The sequence below is a fragment of the Dermacentor silvarum genome, chromosome 11 (assembly GCF_013339745.2).
Source record: "Dermacentor silvarum isolate Dsil-2018 chromosome 11, BIME_Dsil_1.4, whole genome shotgun sequence".
Classification (NCBI taxonomy): domain Eukaryota; kingdom Metazoa; phylum Arthropoda; class Arachnida; order Ixodida; family Ixodidae; genus Dermacentor; species Dermacentor silvarum.
This window is the reverse complement of record NC_051164.1, coordinates 83,666,344-83,674,630: the sequence shown is the minus strand read 5'-3', so window position 1 is coordinate 83,674,630 and position 8,287 is coordinate 83,666,344. Positions and strand designations below refer to the sequence as shown.

Sequence of the window (8,287 nt, the reverse complement as noted above, 5' to 3'; positions counted from 1 at the left end):
GTGTATATGTATTTCATCTTTTTCGCAGTATATGTACGAAATATTGCGCACCTCACTCTCACACAACGCAGTTCGCGTAATTTGTTGCTTCCTGTTTAGTGAAAAGTACCGCTCTCCACCTGGCCGAGTTACTCCATAAAAACGTATTATATACAAGCAATGTATGGCCGTCTAATTAACCCCGTGGTGCCCAAACAGTTTCATATTAAGGAAAGTTAAAGCAACCTGTTGGCCTTTATTTCTGGCCATGGAGGGTACATTTGAACAAAAGAAAGCCCAATGAAATGGTGTTTATTTAGTATAGTGATGATTTCATTATAATTATTTTATAAACTACCGAGAGCTGAAACGTCGCCCCGGCCCATTAAAGACGCTACTACCATCTACCAGATACACTCTAAAAACAGTTGCACTCTTTGGGGCGTATTTTTGCCACAGAACAATAATCGTCATCTGACTTGCTTGGCTTTCCTTTCTTTAACGCTGTGCGCACGGCACTTCTCGGTCACGAACGACAAGAGCCTTATCAGCGTGACACAGCGTTCTCGACAGGAAAGTAGCAAGTGCAGAGTTTTCAAGATAGGAAACGCAAGCAAGACAGATTATGATTATTGTTGTGTGGCAAAATGCACCCCAAAGGGTGCAACTGTTCTTAGAGTGTAGGTTGATTTCCTTAAATTTAATATTTCAGCTGCAAAACAGCCTATGTAAAGGACACTCTAAAAACAGATGCACCCTTTGGGGTGCATTTTTGCCACGCAACAATAATCGTCATCTGTCTTGCTTGCGTTTCCTATCTTGAAAACTCTGCACTTGCTACTTTCCTGTTGAGAACGCCGTGTGACGCTGATAACGTTCTTGTCATGTGTGACCGAGAAGTGCCGGGCGCACAGCGTTAAAGAAAGGAAAGCCACGCAAGTCAGATGACGATTATTCTGTGGCAAAAATACGTCCCAAAGGGTGCAAGTGTTTTTAGAGTGTATGCTTTGGGTAGTATCAGGTTAAGGCTGATCTTGTCGAGATAACAGTCAAGTCTCATGAGCACCGACGCGCACGCGCACACAATTGTGTGGTCACATTGGAGCGACTGATAAGATGGAGTAACCGCGCGAATTGGGTTCGGCAGATATAAAATTGTGACAGCAGCTGACACGCAAGCGAGGCCCGCGTGGTTTTTTTTTCCCTTTTTTTTTCTTTTTTCTTGTTTTAATCTTTTGTCGACTCGAAGCGTGGGAACGCCTTGGGTTCCAGCGCGCTCTTCCGATAACGCTGACGGAAAGAATCGTGTAACCTCGCGTAACCTCGTTGTCTTCGCGAAAGGTCGAGAAATACGTAGTAGCCGCTCCCCAAGCATGACGGGTGCAGAGAAAATCGTGAGTGCCTCCGCATTGTGGCGGCAAGAAAATTTGCTCCTTGCTCACGCCGAACGTTCCAGTGTGAACTATAGGCCATAAAATACGGCATTGCAGAAACGTTGCAGAGGAGGATCTTTATAAGAGCAACCAGCCGGCCAGTGCATGGACGGTGACGTCGGGAAAGACGCATCTCGCCGAAGGTGCGTTATTATTGTTCGAGCATGCCTCTTAAAACGCGGAGGAAATATGGCTTTTCGAGAAATTTACTCGAATAGGGGCTGAATTTCATTGGAGCTATCCGAGCAACCTGGAGCTTACTAAGGTTGGTGTAATTGGCGGGTGATCCTGAATATGTGTACCCAAGCGTTTACATTATTAATGTGTAGAGCGTGCGAGCACTTCGCTATAGGGTAAAACGAGCACTCTGATCAAGCGTTGCCGCTCGAGAAAGGCAACGGGCGCAAACATGCACATCTGCGCGGCCGTGCTTGAACCTGGGCTCACAATATCAAAACTAGCAAACGCCTGCATGCGCCGTCCACGAACATTAATGCAGAACTGCCAGCTCATGCGCTGTGCACAGCAATTCGTTGGCCTGCAGCATACGTAAGGCGCAAAACTGATGAAGGCGCCAGCAAGACGAAAAACACTGGCAGCACCGTTAAAGTTAACCATTAGCATATAACGGCACAGCGTCTTCGTTCCCGTAATTATACGGCTAGTCTTTGTAGAGCCGAGCCAGCCACGTCAATTCGGAGAGCAGTATCTTACAGAGAACGTAGACGCAAGGCAGCGCTGTCCGTGTTTTCTCTCTTCTAGCTGTGTTCCACTTTCCGCGGTATAGCAACATTCATGACCGCCTAAAAGGCTTTAATAGCACGTAACTTCATTCACTCGTGTGGCAAAAGTAGTGCTTCCTTGGTGCGACACTACACGCTTTCACGTCAGACTTCCTGATGTCGTCCTCCAGCTCAAACGTCTTCGTTGGCTTCCCAACCTGTAAACTACTGACTTAAGAATGGCATGGCGCGTGCAAAGTTTTCGTAACAGCGGGTTTCCTGAACACATTATGCTTCGGGTATCTTAAACAAGGACGTTGGTATATATTCAACTACATATATGCTGCAAGTACGTACTGAAATATACAAATAAGGCATATGTTTTTCGTTCTGCTGGTAATAGCTAATGCGCACGCTAAATAATCACAGGCGGCATAAGATTGTTTCCCTCCCTCTCTATTTTTTTATTTCGCAATTTCTTTATCAAAACGGCAAGTTGGGCGAGTTGGTAGACTGCCATCGTCCAATTCAGCGTCTGTCTTCATTCCTTTGGCGCTGTTTCATTTCGTCAATTGACCATTTGCAAAAATATGCGCATGCGCGCAAAATGTATTTTCCAATCAAATGGGCTTATCTGGACGTTATCTGTTCCGCCATTTTCTAAAAAAAAACGGAATGAGTCGTCGCAGATAGGCGCTGACGCGCTTTTTTTTTCTGTTTACCTTGAGAGAGCATAAGCGACTGACCAGCGGTGAAGAGCGCTGGTTTTACAGGCTGCGCTATCGCTATCTCGTGAAACGCAAGTGACTCAGCCCAACTTAGCTGACCGAGAAGCTGTCAAATATCACCGATAGCGAAATTCCCTTGTTTTCCAACCAAATGTTGTAGAGGGCACGCAGAATCTCGCAAGTCGTCAATTTATTTGCACTGGGACGTTACCTACGCCGCAATAGCAGGCGATGTTGCTTGCACTGACATCACGGCTTGCTTTGACCATGGCTGCCATTTGTCCCTATGTAGGTGCATGTGGTTGCGTGCGAAAGTGTTCACCTGCTTTTGTGATTAAATTTAGCTTCTGCCGTATTTTGTAGCAACTCAGGCTGCTTCTGTAGAAGGGATCACAGAGTGGCTGAAAGAATGCTGGACGGCCCCGTGGCTCTTGGTTCCAACAACGCGGAGGCGGACAACCGGGCCAAGTTCCACTTCCCAGCGAAGTTAAGTAACTACGCTCAGTGAAGTTCTCATGTAGCGGCTATGCGATATGTGCCTTCCGCTGCTTTTAGCTGCTGAACGCTTTCTTTTTCCGGCTCGCGAAGTAGGCGCATCAACGGTTAGCTGCTTTTTCAGTACCAAATTTGATGTCGACGCGCTCGAAAAATAACCTGTTCGTTCCGTATTGCGAAACGCAATTCAGACCTTCCCGAAATAGCATTCAAGGAGTATTGCAGGCAGATGTACGTTTGCCGAGGGTTTGCCATGTTCTTCCAAGTGTCTGTCGTGGCACCATCAGCGGTAAACACGCCGAATCCGGTGCACGCCAAGAACGATAAATATTCTGAAATGCCAACGCCAAGTAAGGCGGATGCAGTGTGAGACGTCTGCGCAGCAATGTCACGAGGTCGAAGGCGATGTGTGATGCTTGGCACACGAAAATTTTTGTGTGCAATATGCACCTTGTCTTATGCGAGATTCTGCTGACAAGCTGTAATAATAGTACTATCGTGAGCAATATGAGCTTGAACACGCGAGCGCGTGGAAAATAGCCTCGAACCTTACATCGGCCGATTTGCAGCGGCCGCTTTTGGAAACAAATTGGAAAGGGCGCCGCGCTTCCGCTGGCTGTTCACACTCCCGCCTCGATATCATTGCTGCAAAACGGTAGCTTGTAGCATGTCACTGGCCGTTAGCGGTGATATCAATTCACATCAACGCGCACAGCTACATCAATTGATCCATCAGGCTATGCAGCTGCTGAGATATCGGCTGTGACGTAGACTGCCATAATGCACAGGTCATGCTTGTATTAAATCTAGGTGGTGTTGGCTGAGCGTTCGGATACGCCACTTTTATCATTTTTTTTTGTACGCTAGCGAAGCGGGAGTGCCAACAGTTAGCGGAAGAGCGCCCCTCCTTTCCCCTCCGGTTTCGGCAGCGCCATCCACGTATGACGCTATCGAGGTTTTGAGGCTATTTTCCGCGCGCTCCCGTGTTCGAGCTCATATTGCTCATGATAGTACATGACTAATAGTACATAGTGTACATGACTCCCGTAATCCAGAGTAAATGTAAGCATGAAATGGCTACCGGCATAGCAGATTGGTAGATGATACTAACCACAATCTTAAAATGGGTGTAGTGCATGATCGAAACGGCACAGCCCACTGTATACCACACCGTACCGCAGCACGCCATACTCTGCACTGGTTCATATGGACGCTGCCCAGCTAGAAGAAAACTGGCTGAAGGCGGCACGACAGGCAGCGAAAAATGCCAGGGAGACAGAGCGCACTGCCCAGCTAGGAGAATAAAGGCGCATGAGCAGTGTTGCCAACTCAGTGCGCCGTATTATCCCTTGATTGATACCCAAAAAATTCCTAGATGGCGAAACAAATCTCTAAATTTGTTACGCAGTGACGACGTTATGCTTCACGGGGCCGCAGAGCTTTGTGAGCGCTCCTGTTCGCATGTTTATATGTCTTGTTGAGTGATAAAGTAAATTTGTTTCTTTTTACTCGGCTCACCTTGCTCGTCACTGCGCACTCCACAAGTTGTCCATTAACTATGGTAATGCGTCTACTGTACATAGAGCTCTTGCTACCATGAACGTATGAGGTGCTGTGAAATTAGAAATATTGTAAACTGCCAAGCATGCGTTCTCGAGCACGCAAAAGAGAAATCTGGCCAAGCTTCAGAACTTTCGCTTTTGCACGCACTGCGAAATTGCTGTAATACCCAGCCGCGATAATTCTTCGCTCTCTTTCGCGAAGAGGAGCAAACAAGGGTTTCCAAAGCGAAGCTTAGGTGGCAGCGCCCTTTTTGGTCAAAAAGAAACACTATTTACATGGCCAGCTGACGACGTGCCCCATACGGCCGTCAAGAGAACAGCGACACCCCATAGAATAAAGAGCGGACACCCGCTCTGCCCTCTCGCGCTGCTCCACAGGTAGTGCTAGAGTTAACAAGCAGCTTATTCCAGTAACCTTGCTAAAGTCTGCTTGGGTACTTGTGAATATGCATAGCGGCGTAAATGGCGTGATAACTACATCTTTAAACATCCCTAGATACTTCGAGAAACACGCTAAATCTTTTAACAAACCCCAAAAACCCTAGATACAGGGATGACTCCCTAGAGTTGGCATCACTGCGGCCTGATGGAGGCGCCACGCATCGTGGCGCCATCTTTCGAGGTGACAGAAAAACCTCGCCGCGTACCGCTGGCATTCAAAAGAGCACAGACAATCTTGTCTCAGCGCCAAAAGATGACAATAAAGTGTATGGTGCCCTGCATCTTCCTTTGAACGTCGCCATCGAACATGACAAATACTACTTCAGCGCACTAGAAGTTACGGCTTGCGTGATATTGTGAACAATCATTTCGAAAAACTCGGAAGCAATATTTTTGTAACTTGTTTAGGCAGTAACTGGCGTATGTAATGCGGTACTGTACAAAGGGTTGGGGGCCAGAGACTGCATTTTCTTAACTGGCTTCCCGGGCGATCTCGTTTTGTTCTCGCAACGATGCCCGGATGTTCTCGTTGGAGTGCCCGGATAACGGCGCTGGCTTTTGGCTCAAGCTCCTTGTAGGTCACCGATAACGGTAGGTAAAAGCATCTCATGCTTAATAATTAATCTGCATCGCCACCAGCGGCATGCTGAGAAAACACCAAGATTACGGCATGACTACGTGATGATGACTACGTCGTCGGTGGCATAACTACTCAAGTGCTGTGGCAGGAAAAAGCTGCAGCGCATGCTGTATAATGTCTGTCTCCCCTTTCCCACACCCCTAGTGTAGGGTAGCAAACTGAATGCTCTTCTGGTTGACCTCCCTGCCTTTCCTCTCCTTGCTCTCTCTCTCTCTGTGGTTGGAACTTTTAAGCTTTTTTTGCCTCTTTCGCCCGGTTTTGTGGTTGCATGTCGGTGGTCGGACTCGGCAAGGAAACGTTCGTTCGTTGAGTCGTTCGTTAACAGGCTCGTTCAGTTATTCATTCTATCAATGGTTGGTGCATTCCTTCGTTCGTTGTTTTGTTTGCCTGTTCAGACGTTCGTTGGTTCGTTCGTTGGTTCGTTCGTTGGTTCGTTCGTTGGTTCGTTCGTTGGTTCGTTCGTTGGTTCGTTCGTTGGTTAGTTCGTTCGTTAGTTCACTCATTCAGCCTTTCGTTCATTAGTTCGCTCATCCAGTGATTCGTTCGCTGGTTCGTTCCCGCTATTCGCTTACATGGACGTTCATCGTCGATGATTTCTGCACAATTTCATCCTGCAACAGCACTTAAGTATTCATGCCACCAAAATCATAGTTACCATCACATAGTCGTCCCATCACCATTCTTTTGTAATCTCGTGGTTGTTTTGCTCACTATGTCGGTGTCATCTCAGGGGCGGATCCAGGTGCCTACTTCGGGGAGGGGGAGGGGGGGAGTTACGCAACTAAGAACACGTCTGTAACCAAATGGCCATGCTTGGTGCTCAGCTGCATGCCTTAGTGCTTTTTTCATCAACATCTCTCTCTCCACTTTTTCCTTCCCCCAGTGTAGGGTAGCCAACCGGGCTCAGTCCTAGTTAACCTCCCTGCCTTTCATTAAATCATTTTCTCTCTCTTCTCTCATCAACATCTTGCGGACAACCATGGGACCAGTTTGAAAACAATTTATTCACACCCGGTGGGCATGGTCAAACCTTGTAACAGTACTAAAAACTAAAACAAAAATTTTGTACAGGAATCTGGATAATATCGGCTACAAATATGAGCACAAGGAGAAATAAGGAAATTACACAGACATCATTAACCAGCAGAATGTGCGATTTTGTCACTTACACTAAATTCCCTGCCGAACTTTGCCTGTAGGGAAGTAGAGTAACACTCTCGAGTCATGGACAACAAGTAAACTGTGGCAGAACTAAATTCAAATTTTATACAGATATTTAGAGAGAAGCAAAACTGCTTTAATAACGTATACTAAAAATAAACATACCGCTACAGCGAACCAGGCGAAAATCTTAGCCAACGAAAACAGAAGAATCGAAAAGCAACACATAGAACGGAAATACAGTATTTATACAAAAACAAAGATGTACATTTGCGATAACAAGGTTCACATGTGTTAATTATAAAAGCATTAGGATTGGCATCTTCGGCAATTAACCTTGCAATGACTCAACCTATGCAAGCTACTTAGATAACAAACGCTAACCTCCGTTGTCCGCTATCTTTGGTTGCGAACCACTCAATTACTTTTGTCGTGTCAATGGCAATGCCCCTGTGAGTATGCAACAATGCCAGTCCAGTCAAGCGCACTTAGCTCATTTGAGAACGCGTGCAAGTCTTCAAACCGCGTAGAGCAGAGAAAGACCTTTCGGTACTTGGAACACTCACAGGTAGGGTGGCCATTATCTGCAGGAGTGTGTGGATTAAAGGAAAGACTTCCCTGTCGCACACTAACAGCGCCCAAACATCGTTTAGTTTAGCCCAGTTAGTGCTGCAGCCAACGCGTGGCAATAATGTTTTGGATTTATTATTGACTAATCTACCATCGGTAGTTCAGTTCACCCTTAGATTGCCTGGTATCAGTGATCACAGTTGTGTTCTGGCGGAAATGAATTTTCAGTATGTTAAAGAGAGAGAGAGAGAGAGAGAGAGAAAAAGGTAAGGAAAGACAGGGAGGTTAACCAGAGGTTATTTCCGGTTGGCTACCCTGTACCGGGGGAGGGGTAAAGGGATGCGAAAGGACACAAAACAGAACACACACAACAGAACGCACACAAAACAGAACTGTTTCTGCGGGCACTGTCACGCAGTCTGCGAAAGCGTTCTCGTGTTGCTTAGTGTGAACGTTCCATCCTACGTAACACAGTGCAGAGTCACAATTCGTCACTGAGTCCGGTGTCTCTTAAGTAACGCAGCAGTGCCTTCAGGGCGGCTCGCGCCGTTGTTTG

The 8,287-nt window shown here is 46.7% G+C and overlaps 1 long non-coding RNA gene across 1 annotated transcript; it reads left to right on the top strand.

Annotated features, from left to right (window-relative positions):
* The first annotated feature begins 1,234 nt into the window (after positions 1-1,234).
* LOC119432927 (uncharacterized) lies at positions 1,235-3,348 on the top strand. Its single transcript, XR_005188210.2, has 3 exons — positions 1,235-1,373; positions 1,470-1,555; positions 3,226-3,348. It is a non-coding gene; the product is annotated as an uncharacterized LOC119432927 (long non-coding RNA).
* The last annotated feature ends 4,939 nt before the right edge of the window (positions 3,349-8,287 follow it).